The 13,915-nt window shown below is 32.3% G+C and overlaps 1 protein-coding gene across 1 annotated transcript in view; it reads left to right on the top strand.

The window, feature by feature from the left end:
- Positions 1 to 6,427: 6,427 nt before the first annotated feature.
- LOC138328926 (single-minded homolog 2-like) overlaps positions 6,428 to 13,915 on the top strand; it is a 38,756-nt gene continuing 31,268 nt past the window's right edge. The window contains exon 1 of the mRNA XM_069275642.1: positions 6,428 to 7,722. The gene's annotated coding sequence lies outside the window, so the exon portion shown is untranslated. The remainder of the gene's footprint in view (positions 7,723 to 13,915) is intronic.

Raw genomic sequence — 13,915 nt, 5'->3', positions numbered from 1 at the left:
TCCAAACCAACAAAACTAGAACAAAGATAAACAATTCTATATATGTTCATATTAGCTTTTGAAAACGTGTAATGAAAACTAAAATAAATTTCAATTTCTTTTTTAATGAATAGACTTATAAAAATGGTCTCCTACGTATTTGAGATTCGTCTGAATGTCACTATTTGACATTAAGCTTTGCCAATTATAATTAGTGATATCTATGTAAGTGTGTAATTGGTATATCACGTGATCCCTGGAGTTGTAACAGGTGTTCTAGATATTATTGAGTACCTGTAGTAATAAAGATGATAAAACTGTCTAAACCAAACACATGCGTTACTGGCGATAACCAGGTGTGAAATAGACATTGGTAAATATACCGGTAACACGTGTACAGGTACACACAGGTACACAAACAGGTACAGTTTCTCATCCGATTTCTAAATGTCTAGGGTATGTCATGTTAAATTATTTTATTACATTAAAAGAAGAAAAGAAAATATTTTAATAAAATAACAGTAGAACTATGCAAGAAAAGTAGTTTTTTGTTATTCTATTTAATCATTTATTTCTTCTTTTTTGTAGCTCTTTCAAAGAAATTTTATATTTCATAAATCTTAAAAAATGTATATGTTTTTTATGACGATGTCAAATAAAAATCTGGAAATACATTTCATGCTTATTAGAATTCGTGTATTTTGTCGTAAAAATATATATACTTTGGTTTTTTTTAAACAAAGTAATCGCCGGACTACCATGCTTCGTAACTTTCAATCTTTAATTCATCGTTTGATTGAATTATTTCTCGTCGATTTATACCTGCTATTATCACTGTAGTAGGTCAACCTGATAGCACTTCCAATGACCTTAGCAAGATCGAAAAACACACTATCAATATGGTTGGCTGTGCAGTGTGGAATGATATCTGGATTAATGTAGTTATAATCAATCCATAACATTGTAACATTTTGATTTCTAGTAATATTGATTTCCTTTCAGTGTTGACTTGAACCTTACACTTTTGACAGTTAGCATCACCGGAGTGTGTTTTTGGGGAGAGTTTATATTAACCAGGCACATATTAATTAACAATATTTGTATTGGAATAGTATTGTAACTGAATTCATATTGAAACATGCTATTTTTCTACAATGGTGCGTCTGTCGGAGAGTATTCAATGACTTATCTCAAGATATATCAATAAAATAAATCATACACTCTTTTATTAGATTTTATTAAAACATTGTTGCATCTATTACATCATACATTTACTAACGACATCAAAACAGATCTTGAATCTCTAAACTGAAATACTTTATGCATTAACCATATACACCATTGTCATCATCACTTCCTTAACAAAAACTGAAAATTAAAAAAATTAAAATCACAATAATTCATATTATAGCACAAAAAGTACGTCATGATAAATAACGTTGTAAAATTTAAAGTCGCTTCTGATGTTTTAGTTATAAAGCTAAAACACAAAAATTTAATTGCGTCGATGTTATTTATAGTACGCTCTGCTTTTTGTGTTGTAACTTCACAACAATAGAAATATCCAATACTTTTAATAGAACGGCATTACAAATATTTGTTAAGAAAACAAATGCACATGAATGATTATGTGAAATGATAACATGACCATCCGTGCTACTGAAGTGACTACGTTACGTTGACGCGACAAAGCATATTGTCATTTACACATAACAAAAACAAAGACAAACCATGTAATAAAGGGAATGAATAAATGAATGAATGTATGGAATATGAATGAATGAATGAATGAATGAATGAATGAATGAATGAATATCAGTAACATTCTAATGTTCATTGTTTCAAGTCAATAGTCATTTTCCAATTAGTTTAATATAGTTAATAATAATAATAAAAAAAATTTAATGTGGCGAGTTCTAATTACAACCATTCCAGAAAATACCACGGAACATACTTTTTGTGTGCATTGATATGTTTCCTTTTTAATATACATTCAATTAAAAGGATTATATATGGTTTGTTCTCAGTTTGGCCAATAGTTCAGTCAAATATTTAAATGTTTTATTAAGTGAATCTGTGATTCAATTTCAAATATCAAGTACATCTCTGATGCCTATGATATATATTATGATAGCGAGGCATCATTGCAGTTGCAGTTGCAAAGGTAAACATCATAAACATATAGACTATGCAAATGTGAAAAATTTGTCAATATTGACCATTTGATTGTTTTGATATAGAAGTCATAAAGCGCATATTTGAACAATTTTTATATTGCGAAGTTTTCCATCTAGAAACAAAAAGTGCATCCAAAATAAATTTTATATTTAATAACTTAACTTTTGTCTGATGTGCCTACATATTCCCATATAAATATTAATATTGTTAAATATTGCATTCTATTGTTTCTTCTGTAAAGTACCATAGCAACTAGAACGGCAATGATAATAAAATGACTTTGTATATGAATCATCGATGTACTTAATGTTTCGACTACAAAAACTTAATCTATTAACACTTATTTCAAGAAAATTAGGAGGACTATATGGTTTTGAGACCATAAAGGGCATAAATCATACATAGTTCTTTGAAAATATCAAAATTAAAAATGAAACGGAAAGATCCTTTATTTTGCAATTTTTTTTTAAAGAATCTATACCGTCGACAAAGAATAATCAATACTTACTAGTAATAATTTGGACAATCATCGGGAATCACTCATTATAATGTATATGAACAACAAATAAAAGAAATATTATTATCTAGCCTCAAATTCTGTGTACGTAATTTCGTAATTTGTATATAATATCACATTCTGTTCAGAAGAACATATGTTCGTGCTCTTGTCTTGTACTATCTTGTACATCAAATATTATCATCTTAAAACATCTTTGTAAATTAATATCAATTTTATCTGCATAAAAACACATACCAGACTTTTCGAAAGCATAAATATAAACTTACTACAATAGTAGATAACTCATAATATAAAAATGAAGAACGTTGTGTTTAATCTAAAAATGGCGAGAATAAAATTGAAATTGCCATCCATGCGTGATAGTTTTTTGTTCCAAATGCTACCGAAACAAATCATAAGTAGATTCTGGTACTGGATAAGACAATTTATAATTCCTTTGCTGAAACTTGTCAATAATAAAGTGCTTTATTACAAGAGTTTTGCCCTCTTCGATTATTCATTTTAATGAAAAATAAATACTACTTCAATACTAGTAGAAGTGGATGATCTGCTTCAATACATCAATATATTAGGAGAAACTTTTCTTTAAATAAAAAAAGAAAGTTTAACAAAATAGTTCACCAAAACATAATGTTTCTTGCTGTAGCTTAATCAGCTATCTCCTTCATAAATTCGAATTCATGATCATATAATTTAATGACCATACCAGAAATGATACAAACAGTTTAACGAGCTGTTTTAAGTTTTCTATTTGACATACCTAAAATGAATAATGAACATACATTTTTTATTATATTATATAAATAAACGGTAGACGTACAGTCTTTTTCAGAAATACGATTAAGCAGGCCATACAGAAACCCTTATCTGCGTCCTCTGAACAAAAGAAATATTACATTATTGTGTAAAACAACTTTCTATACACAGATTAGGCAATATCAACTAATCTAAATTCGTTTGTATGCTGCATTGTGACGATAAGATTTGATATTTGCATAATTCAAATCAATATGTAAAATTATAGAAGAAAACCGTGTCAACAAATGTTTAAAATATTTCATTGATTTGATAATCGATAACCCTATTTTTCAAACAATTTTGAAATAGGCTTACAAAATAGGTATCAAATATATGAATAATTAATGTATTGGATGTAATTAATCAATTAAAAAACATTTCGATTTCTATCTTTTTTATATTATTCAAGCTTATTATTACAGTGTTTAAAATATAAATTGAAGACAACTAGCAATTCTTTTTTTTCCACAATCACACGTTCATGTGAAATGCTAAGGATAATTGTTAGGGGTGTTACATATAGTTTTTCTTATAAAAATAAATCGTTAATCATAATTATTTGTTTATTAACAACATAGTCACAAATAATTATTGTCATGGTGTAATACTATATTTTACAAACAAGTAACATGATGTACTTAATTTTTTTCACCAAACCTATTCACATCATTCTAGATCAGAAAATCAATAAAACATTTCCATAACCAAATTATCAATAAATGCACATCTAAATCAGATTATTTCGTTAATTAAGTACTGAATGTGGGCCAAACGTTCTGTTATGACATATAATTTCTACTAACACTTCTCAAATATTAACAAATATTTTTCCATACATACATTACTGGACAGTTTACATCCCTCCCATTCCTCCACTATCTCCATTCACTAGCCTTTTCGATATCCACCAACTCAATTTTGCGGAGGAAGATGTGTTCTGTTTGGTAAAATACATCCTTTTTGAATGGACTGTGCTGGTTGAGGATTGCCTTTTCTTTACCGACTGTAATGACATCTATTTGTCCTCTCTGACGTAATGACAATATGTGGTTAGTCTTTTTAAACGATGACACTATGCACACTATTAGTTCTGTAGTAAAGTTTCGAGTTAAGGCAAAGTTTTATTCCGTCTTAATATTACTTGAATAATTTTTCTTTGAATTAAGAATCGTTGGATTGTGTCAAAGACTGACTACCACGCAGTGATACCTTGTAGATTGCCAACTTTTAAATATTTTTTTTTCTGTTATTCACTTTTTCATTTTTTGTATGATTTCATACCAACTTGCCAGGTTTTGAGTAAAGCTTTGACTGAAAAGAAGTCCATAATGACAATTTTTGGATTTTTTAAAAGTTGTCCATCATGAAATAGCCATCTTAACACTTACTTGTCACAAGGAAAAGACATTAACATGAAACATGTGAAACACTCTGATAAAAGGTGTCTTTGACTTCAACTTGTATAAGGTCTATTTTGTACCATTGACGTTAGACACTTCCCTGTAGTACTAAAAGAACATCGTGGTCCCACTTTGTTAACATGGAGCCAAACTTCATAGATACTATTTCTGATTGAGATTTGTAGGTAAAGCTGCTCATGGCAAAACTAATAAAGACAATAATTGACCAAAATCGTAGCAGGCATCATATCGTCAGAGCATGATTTTTTTCTTAAGTCGCCATTGTTATATAAATTATGATTGTTCGACTTATAAATCAAAATAAATGGAAAAGAGTTGTTGTGTTTTTGTCATGGACGGTGTAGGTAAGAAAATGTACATTAAGATAGTTCTAACCAAATACCACGTGGACACGTACATCGACTGGTCGTTAAACACACAGTTTAAGCAAACGTTAAGTGTAAAAATCAAGTTTTAATCCATAGATTTAAGAGTTTGCACAAACAGCTCGCCAGTACACCGAACCCTGTGTCATAGACTGGAGTGGTATCGACTAGGCCTCATTAGTACACAGTGTTCGTCAACCCACCCTCAGCTGTGGCCAAACACTGGCCTCAAATGTTTACTTTTCGGTGTGAAATTTACGGTACAGCAAAACGCAAGAAATTCAAAAACTAAGATGGTCGCGTGTCTGAAACATTTTTCTAACCAAGAAAACCGCAACGTGGAATTGGATCATACTGAAAATTACAATGAATGAATATGACACAATTTATCAAATTTAAATTGTTTTGTATCATCACGAGCCTCGTGACAAATTCTGAAATGTAAAATTTATGTAATATGCCATTCCTTGATGAGGATAATACATTTAGAACGTTTAATTAATGAGCGTAATTATTAACGGAAACCCTGTCAGGCGCTCTGCCATATAGCATTGCCATCTGCGAAACCTTTATAACTGATATGGCTCTCATTGAAGGAACATCAACTCTCTAGTCCCTACACATGATGTGACGGGGTCAACCTCGGCCCTTTGTCATCTCCTCCAGGTCCTTTAGATCGACAAAGGCCCGTAATGGCCGTCTTAAGACCTCATTGTTTGCCCCAGAGTGATTCCCCTCCTCGCCCCCATCTTGAGTCTGAGACGAGGCCACGAGAGTGTGGATTATGGGTAAGAGTTGGAGAATTCGACAGTGTGTCTAGGGTGAAAGGAAAACACGTAATTATCATTGTGACGGGATTTAAGACCATTCACCCAGTGCAATCAGGTGAACTGGAGGTGCAATGCAGCAAAGCAGCCTAGTAGTTTAATTCACAATAAAATAGGAATACAACAAACTAATTCAGACCCAATTTTACATGAAATAACGGAAATAACTTTCTTAAAGACAGGAAAATGATAGGAAATTATCACAAAATTATAATTGATAAATACTTGTTTATCTTCAAAAAATTTCTCACCGTCTTTAAAGTTTCATAATTTTCTTACTTGATTTTTCGAAAAATGATTTTATTTTAAGAAATTAAAAGGAAAATTTGGCTTTGTTTTGAAACTAAAAGAAAACATTCGTACCAGTGAGTGGGCATATGTATTATACTGAAATTTATTATCTTAAAGATTTACATTTGGATGAAGTCTATGTTCTGGTCCAAGTGATTAGTCAATCACAGAATTTCCGTATCACACCAGACGTCAACACCCTGTATATATTCAGAAGCAGTATCTGTGCTGTAATATTCATAACAGCTTGTGGATATTTGTTTACATAAATAGCTGGATTTAATCAATAGTAAAAGTTGTAATCCCCAAAGATTAATTCAGTATGTATACCTGGTGTTTTCCCTAAATCCTGAAAACCGACAGTAATTGTTTCACAAATACACGACAAATATCATTCAAAAGACATTTCCATCGATAAAGCCATCTTTGGAAATAAATACCCAATCAAAATACTTCCCTGTAGTAATTGGCCAATCAAAAACCACATTATCCGCTCTCGGCAGGCCTGATAGACCGTTAACATTTGCATATTGCAATTTCATTTGTCCTTCGCGTCGAGTGGGAGTAAACAAACTGGATTGAACACAAGGAGCGTTCCGTCAAACACTACACCGAGTGGTGTCAATTTAGTAAGAAAAATATATCAGAAGTTTGTGTGAAATTTTCTAGCTGATTACACACATATGGTGTTATCGTATAGAGCTATTCACTGTGGTCGTTATCAGTGTATTGTCACACAGCGTACGTTGTGGCTCGTCCTTCCTAAATACTCCACAGTCAACTTATATGGAACTCTATGGAAACATACATTTCAACTTAAAAGGTCAACGCTAATCCGTCTTCAAGACGACCTCTTGGAAAGGAGACAACAGCGAAACTTACATCGAGTGTCAGTTTCAGGAAGGCAAAGAACCACATGAGTGACTGCCGTTCTAGTGATAGTGGCCAGGATTTTCACAGCTTTTATACCGAATCACTATAATCGACATCTCAGATCGGTCCGTGTCTGCTCGCCCATCCAAGATCGTGCTTAATCAAGCAATTTTAAGTTTTTCGTCGAATGGAGCTGGGCCGGTGTTTGCCTCATGAGATGGAGTGCTCTTGAATGTACAGTAGGAATAACAGTTGAACGTGCTACCGTATACATTTGGAACCGTGGCCTAATCACTGCAGTCCAAGTTCGTGATATTTACACGGAATTTCAACACAAGAAAACTTTCCCTACTATTGATGGTCATCGTATCAGATTAACGAAATTTCTTCCTATCTGGGAAAAATACGGGATCAGTGGAGCCCCGGATACAGCACGTTCAGAGGACGGGAAAACATCATGATTAGCGACGGTAAGATTACGTAAACAATTCATCGAGAGTGCGCATACATTTCACATGCATTTCCTTAAATGGTCTTCACTGACCTCAGTTTGTCTATAATTGTTTCTTTATTTTACTGCTATGCTCACTATCACCAAACAGTTGGGTATCTTATTATATGCAGCATTTAAATATTTCCTTTGGTAAATATTCTCAGTAAGTGTTTTATTGATTTAACTAAACATGTTTTATTTTTTAATAAATGGATTGGACTAGGATTCTTTCTTGATAAAAATAAACACTGAACTTTTATGATGGCATATTTATTCTTAAATATATTTTTGCATATGTCAACACGAAAACCTAGAATTTATGAACACTTAAAATTCTTTGATAAATATTTAAAGAAATAAATCTAAAGTAAGCCTACTTTTGTTGACCCTTTTTCCCATAACAGGTAAGTTTATTATACGCCGGCTTGAGAATAGTTTCAGCATCACTCACTAAGACAATTAATCGCCTAATACCTGATTGTAGTGCATGTCCCGGCCCCAGAAACACGAGCCGACAATATCGGATTGTAGAATTAATTACCTCAATATACACATGTGACATATTCAGGATGCAGCGTGTCAGACGAGACCGTGTAACTATACCCTGGCATTACACGTGTGTCTCGTATAAACCTATATATAAACATGTGTCATATGGTATTTTATTTGTAAATCTGAACAGAATCTTAAAGTAAAAATAACTGCATTTTTTTTCCTTCGGATTTTTAAGTACTTATGTTAAATGTAATTTTTAATATTGAAACGTTACATTTATTAGTTATAAAGAATTAAATGATTCTGAAAAGACTGTTATTTGTTTCTTAAAGAATAGTCAAGTTGATAAATAAAATGATTGAATAATCATTAAATTTTACTTGATTGTAAAACAATTTCCTCAAATAAAACTATAGAATTCTGGCTGTTCAGATTTAATATGAGGGCACTATTGCTTAGTTCTGTTTATTTTCTGTTTATGATATATTTATTTTTTTTGAATATATAATCATCCGTAATATTTGACATGGTACTTTTTCTTTCATGCAATATTTTCTACATGACAAGAAAGCTTCTTTCATGCAATATTTTCTACATGACAAGAAAGTTTCTTTCATGCAATATTTTCTACATGACAAGAAAGCTTCTTTCATGCAATATTTTCTACATGACAAGAGAGTTTCTTTCATGCAATATTTTCTATAAGCATTGAAATTAAATTATTCTATCATTGTACATTTATAAGTACATATTGAATAAGTTGGAGGTCATAACATACATACAGAAAATACTACAAAATGCTTCTATAGTAAGATATATGTAATATATATGTAATTTGATAAAAAGGAAATTCATCTCTTTCCAGTTTGTAATAGATATATATAATAGGTAATCGTTTATTGTTTTAATATAGGATGTAAGTGCCTCTTAGAGTATGTAAGTTTAGGTGATAATATATAAAACATTGGTATATTATTTGGTATTTACGACACACAGGAACCATATGACACTTTACCTTTTAAAACAGTTTCACTGTACATAGTATATCATGTTCTAAATGTATTTATAAAATATACAAAAATATTTGTATATGCCTACTTCTATCGGCGACCACACACATTCAAGTATTTAACATGATTCCGTACAAATGTCGCGGTATAGTTAGGTACCCGGTGTCTGTAACTGGCGCGCACACCCAGGGACACATATTCCGGGTACTTTGTGTCCGTAACTGGTACAAAAAGACGATTTGTGTATTACTATCACCTGAAAAACTTGGCAAGAATTAGATATAAATTATATAGCGTTAGCAACCCTTTCTCCTCTAAGACATAAATAGTTTACGTAAGTGGACAAATTAGAACATATTTACCATAAAATGCATACAAAAAATCCTCATGAAAAGATCTTAAGTTTGGATTAGTATTGATAAAAAATGGATAAATATTGAATGGTTAAACAACGAATTAAGAAAGCGAACAGGTCAATGGCATTTCCCGACTGGTCAGTAACAATGTTGACACAATCTCTCTTGACCTCTCTTCTCACTTTATTAGGGTTTAACTTGAATATTTGAAATTAAGCGCGATAATTTTTTTACTGAATACATTATTCAAGTTTCGTCTAAATGCAAAAACAATAAGTTTCAAGAGAAAGATAGTTTCGGATCTATGTTCCCGAAAATAGTTCGGATTTGATATATGTGGAATTGGTTTGATAATTACTGTATACGTCCTTTTAGCGGTCTCCTTATCGCCGCACCTTTTAGCCTTTGCAGTAACATTTCCCTTACAAGTTTCAGTTCATGTAAGTTTTATCATAATTATATGCAAATCAAATTACATTCTGGAGTAGAGTTCCGGTTCGTAACGATACAGTAATTCATTTTGTTTACCAGAGATTGTGTGAAAATGAGATTCTGTAAAGTTCAATAACATCCCGTTCATTAACATTTTGTTCTAAAGTAATAGTTTGGGAATAATTACCAATGATTATCTGCATTACTTTTATATTCCTTACAATTGGATTTTCTTCACTGGTGATTTCATACGTGTGTTTGTATATTTCGTTAGTGGTCTTTTAATTGATATATACACGTATATACTTCTCACATTAAATTATATTTTATGAATTTAATTTAACATATATTATTTTCAAAACTATTTAAAAATATAAAAGGGACACCAAAGCATGGATTTTTTATTTGATATAGATAAATCCAATGTTACAATTAACAAATAAATCAACCAGAACTCCAAATTGAAAATTATCAAGGATATGAGTATTATTCTCTTGGAGTCCATCACTACACCATCACATCAGTCTGCAGAATTATTTAATCCTACATGTGTCAATTTCGCCGTTTGCTGCTCGGAATGTTGTAGAGAACAATGGCGCCCTGGGAACCATGTGTATCCTAACACAAGTTATAAACTTGTTGCCAAACATTGTCAAGTGCTGTACGGACGGTATGTCACCCATGTTGGATATCTAAACTAAGATCCGTGTCAATCGGATCCGGATATTAGTGACTGAATAGGAATGATGCGCTCTCCACATCTCCCCCGCTATGGACACCTGCGAAATACACTACCCAACCAGCCGTATATATATATACACGTACCCTACTGCATTCATAAAACTTAATTATTTTATTTTTCATGGTATTTTTCTTTGGGGCGTCCAGCCTAGAGGATAAGGAGATGGGCTTTCCTTGGTTTCTTTAGACTACAAAAAGGGCTGGTAGGACTGTGTGTATCCTTTTCACGTGTAAATAGGTGGCGCTGCGGGTAGTCACACCTGAGTACGTACACCTGTAAATTCGTCAGGATGTTGGCTCACACGCAGTCAAAAGTAACGAGTTAATCTTATGTAGCCTTATCACTTGTTTATTAGTGTTCATTGTAGGACTGATATTACAATTAATAACTTTTATTAATTGATCAAGGACATATTTACCTATAACTTTGTAATATCATTAGATATAGGTACATATCAAATTCCCAACTATCAATTTTCTTTCCCATTTGAACGCGAAACTCGACCTCGAAACTCATTTTCTCTAATTTTTTCAATACACAAATTTACACTGACTATTACCCTGTAGATATTCGACTTATAACAATCAATCTATATTTGACCTTTAATCCGATAGAGGACTTATACATCAATGAATATCTGACCTATTAACCTCATCTTCATTTGAACTATAATCTCGTAAACAAACATTACAACATGTATATTTTTGCTAAATATATAATTCATTACCTGAGTTTTTTTTTTATTTTACAATTATTCTAACGATCAAACTAAACACAAACGAATGAAAGGAATCAAAATTTTATCCGGATATACAGCGGAAATTATCCACTGATTAACGTTGAACTTGTTTTTACAAAGAATTACATGGCTACTCGCATGAATAGTGTTTCGTCCCAAACAGCATGAAATTCATGCCTTTTAATTTCAGATAAACTTTTATTTAATTTTGACATACAATGAAAAGGTCCTGTTGTTAATGTGTTATGGCAAACTATTTATAAACGTTACGATAGGTGTTATTTTCTTACAAATATTGCAAATAAGAAATGTTCAAATCAAAGAAAATAATAACAAGCAAGTCCTATGCGTTCTTCTGTCAATTACTGTTGTTTAAAACTTTATAACTGAGATAAATAACAGCGTATTTACTCGCTAATTGATCAGACTACTGACTTTAGTAGTTTTAATTTATACCTACAGCGTTTATGTATTTACTTATAACGGCTAGGACAGTGCCACTGTGGTAAAGGTCGGAAACCAGTGGCTCACTTTATGATGGAAATAGAACCATTGATGGAATTAATTCTGGCGAACAGTAATCTGTGCCCAGAATACCATTACATCGGATATCGCTACTTGCATATTGAATATGAATGAGTTAGGTGATTTCAAATCAAAATGACGCGTGTCAAAATTGACAATAAACGGAATATTTTGATACACAAACGCACCTGCTTATGTGTATATATACCATATAAGTAAGTCTACGGTCCGACCAGAGGTGTTCAGATTACGTAAGTGAACCCTTCTAACACAATGGACAGGTCAATAATATGCATAGTCAGGTCCAAGACAGTCCGAAATTCTCACCCAGTCTTTATCAAGGTTAAGTAGCTGTGTAGATAAGACCATCGTCTATTGTACAATACGTATATAGGTACAAGTCCAGTTTGATTTTCTAGATTCTAATTCCGTCTCTGAAGATTTATATATTGATATTTGACACAATTTCATGGTTTTTTTCCAAGCATAGAACCGAATTTTATTTAACGATATATATTTTAGTTTGACTAGAAATAAGAAAAAATACTTAATTAAAAAATAAATTGAATGGCTTTATCTTAAACATTTTTCCATTTTTCATCTTTATGACAAAATATAAACTTGAACATTATAATATTTTATTGCTAAAAGGGTTTGTATCACTTTCAATATATACATGTCTTGATAAAATCTATTTTATCACACGCACGTAGCAAAGACGTTTGTCCAACTCATACACATGTTTCCCATTCAGATAAACTTTAAAATCTTTATTCAAATTTGACCTCACTTTTTTCTTTTCTTTTATTCTCTTTTTATTGAAATCGTTGTGAAATACGGACACCAATGGTAGATTGCCCTATCCGACTATGTCTGTAACTAATCTCTTGGTTTGGAATAGCTGGTATGTCGGGGCCAGTGTCACCCCTAAATTCTCAAGTGCTTGTTGGTCCCTTGTTGTTGAGGCCCTTTAACACCCTTCTCGACATCATTGAATGACCCTTCAGACGGATTTAAAAGCTAACCTTTCACTTATCCTCTTGATCTGGAGTTAAATAAACTTACTCCGGACACCTTCAGTCCTGCGGTGGTCAAGTCTACTCAGGCCATCCCGATGATCTTATAAACTAAGGAAACAGCCAGACAGAATCTATATAGTCAGTAACAATAGATGTATTTACAGATAGTTATTATCCTAAATAAAGACCATTGTAGTTTAATCAGACATGGCGGGACATCAAAGTCTGCGCTAGGTTTACTCTACATACTTACTGTTAGTTTGATTACTATGGACAATACAGTTATCGGCAAACATCGGTAAACATCGGGTCACTCTCATCCCCGTGGATCGGGACTGACACAAGAGTATAGGTCTATTGTCTATATGATCTGACCAACACCTCGTACAATGGGGTCTATCTATATCTTAGGTTATCGGAGAAATTTAACGAGAAGGTGACAACTTTATCGGACAAACACCTAAGTCGGGTTTTGTTTAATACCGTCGCCAAACTGTGGCATTCCAAAAATAATCCCGCATGTGTTATAATATATCCGTTCAAGAGGAGTTAATTCCCAAATTTCCCTATGCAAATGTCTGCTAATTATTATGGGATGCCCCGATAACAGTTTTCCGATTATTTCCGTAATAAGTGTACACACGTAACATACGACTTTTTCAGTTTTCTGATATTTTTTAATTCATCCCATGGTACGGAAACAGACAATTATGTATTCATTTCAAGTTTCTATTGCCATTTGCATTTAAATCAGTGCGTTTACACAAGTTCTGCTTAAATAGAATAATACCATCATGTGGTTCCCGCGGAAATCGACCCAGTGGTGAAATTGCGGATATTAATTTTATTGTT

Source organism: Argopecten irradians, chromosome 1, assembly GCF_041381155.1.
Source record: "Argopecten irradians isolate NY chromosome 1, Ai_NY, whole genome shotgun sequence".
Classification (NCBI taxonomy): domain Eukaryota; kingdom Metazoa; phylum Mollusca; class Bivalvia; order Pectinida; family Pectinidae; genus Argopecten; species Argopecten irradians.
Note: the sequence above shows the minus strand (reverse complement) of the source record. Positions and strands in the feature narration are given on the sequence as shown.